This window comes from Hemicordylus capensis, chromosome 2 (assembly GCF_027244095.1).
Source record: "Hemicordylus capensis ecotype Gifberg chromosome 2, rHemCap1.1.pri, whole genome shotgun sequence".
In the NCBI taxonomy this organism is placed as follows: Eukaryota; Metazoa; Chordata; class Lepidosauria; order Squamata; family Cordylidae; genus Hemicordylus; species Hemicordylus capensis.
In genome coordinates this window covers 222,316,987-222,319,486 of record NC_069658.1, presented here as the reverse complement: position 1 = coordinate 222,319,486, position 2,500 = coordinate 222,316,987, and positions in this window count along the sequence as shown.

Here is a 2,500-nt window from a genome sequence, read left to right as displayed (position 1 = left end):
CGGGGCGGGTAGACCGGGCCTCCGACGGCCGGAGGCCCGGTCTACCTCCATAGCAGCCGGTGGCCTCCGGAGGCCCGGTCTACCTCCCTAGCCTTCCGGGGCGGGTAGACCGGGCCTCCGACGGCCGGAGGCCCGGTCTACCTCCATAGCAGCCGGTGGCCTCCGGAGGCCCGGTCTCCCTCCGCGGGGCTTCCGGGGCGGGTAGACCGGGCCTCCGACGGCCGGAGGCCCGGTCTACCTCCATAGCAGCCGGTGGCCTCCGGAGGCCCGGTCTACCTCCCTAGCCTTCCGGGGCGGGTAGACCGGGCCTCCGACGGCCGGAGGCCCGGTCTACCTCCATAGCAGCCGGTGGCCTCCGGAGGCCCGGTCTACCTCCGCGGGGCTTCCGGGGCGGGTAGACCGGGCCTCCGACGGCCGGAGGCCCGGTCTACCTCCATAGCAGCCGGTGGCCTCCGGAGGCCCGGTCTACCTCCCTAGCCTTCCGGGGCGGGTAGACCGGGCCTCCGACGGCCGGAGGCCCGGTCTACCTCCATAGCAGCCGGTGGCCTCCGGAGGCCCGGTCTCCCTCCCTAGCCTTCTGGGGCGGGTAGACCGGGCCTCCGACGGCCGGAGGCCCGGTCTACCTCCATAGCAGCCGGTGGCCTCCGGAGGCCCGGTCTACCTCCCTAGCCTTCCGGGGCGGGTAGACCGGGCCTCCGACGGCCGGAGGCCCGGTCTACCTCCATAGCAGCCGGTGGCCTCCGGAGGCCCGGTCTACCTCCGCGGGGCTTCCGGGGCGGGTAGACCGGGCCTCCGACGGCCGGAGGCCCGGTCTACCTCCATAGCAGCCGGTGGCCTCCGGAGGCCCGGTCTACCTCCCTAGCCTTCCGGGGCGGGTAGACCGGGCCTCCGACGGCCGGAGGCCCGGTCTACCTCCATAGCAGCCGGTGGCCTCCGGAGGCCCGGTCTCCCTCCCTAGCCTTCTGGGGCGGGTAGACCGGGCCTCCGACGGCCGGAGGCCCGGTCTACCTCCATAGCAGCCGGTGGCCTCCGGAGGCCCGGTCTACCTCCCTAGCCTTCCGGGGCGGGTAGACCGGGCCTCCGACGGCCGGAGGCCCGGTCTACCTCCATAGCAGCCGGTGGCCTCCGGAGGCCCGGTCTACCTCCCTAGCCTTCTGGGGCGGGTAGACCGGGCCTCCGAGGGGCGGAGGCCAGGTCTACCTCCCTTGCCGGCTAGGGCGGGTAGACCGGGCCGCCGTTCCGGACTCTGCCCGGCCTGCTGTCGTGTGAGATCGCCCTGGGTGGAAACAGTTCAGGCGGGCAGGCAGGCAGGCACCACTGCTTCCAGCAGCAGCAGCCAATGGTCCTGCCTGCCCTACTGTGATGTCACCCTGGCTGGAAACAGTTCAGCCAGGCAGGCAGGGCTGGCTTCTGGCAGCAGCAGCCATGGGTCCTGCCTGCCCTACTGTGATGTCACCCTGGCTGGAAACAGTTCAGCCAGGTAGGCAGGCTGGCAGCAGCAGCAGCAGCCAGGTGCCCTGCCTGCCCTACTGTGATGTCACCCTGGCTGGAAACAGTTCAGCCAGGCAGGCTGGCAGTAGCAGCAGCAGCAGGAAGAGGTTGGTGGAGCTTTCGTCAGCCCCTGGCCTGCCCGCCTGCCCGCTTCCCTCCACCAGAGGCCTACCTCCACGGGGTGAGCCGAGCATTAAGCCCGGGAAGGGGGGGGTGGCTCGGCTCGGGGAAGGGGAGCCTTAAGCCCCGGGGTGCGCCAACACCCCCCCCCCCCCGACTGGAAAATTAAGCCCGGGGGCGGGTGTCCTCCCGGGGGGGAAGCGGCGGCGTCTCCAGGCCCGGCCGGCCGGAGGCCCGGAGGCCAGGTCTACCCGGCGGGCGGAGGCCAGGTCTACCCGGCGGGCGGAGGCCCGGTCTACCCGCCATTCAGGCCTATGCGGGTAGACCGGGCCTCCGGCGGGCGGAGGCCAGGTCTACCCCCATAGGCCTCTATGGCGGGTAGACCGGGCCTCCGCTCCCCACTCGGTCCCTTCCCCAGCCTGCCTGCCTGCCTGCCAGCGGGCCCTTAAGCCCGGGAAGGGAGGTGGGAGTCCCGGCCAGGGGAAGCGGATCCTTAAGCCCCGGGGACGCCCCCCCCTCCCACTGTGGAAAATTAAGCCCCGGAGGGAGTGTTCTTCCCGGGGGGAAGCGGCGGCGTCTCCAGCCCCGGCCGGACGGAGGCCCGGAGGCCAGGTCTACCCGGCGGGCGGAGGCCAGGTCTACCCGCCATTCAGGCCTATGCGGGTAGACCGGGCCTCCGGGGGGCGGAGGCCAGGTCTACCCGCCATTCGGGCCTATGCGGGTAGACCGGGCCTCCGGCGGGCGGAGGCCAGGTCTACCCCCATAGGCCTCTATGGCGGGTAGACCGGGCCTCCGCTCCCGACTCGGTCCCTTCCCCAGCCTGCCTGCCTGCCTGCCTGCCTGCCTGCCAGCGGGGCGTTAAGCCCGGGAAGGAAGGTGGGAGTCCCGG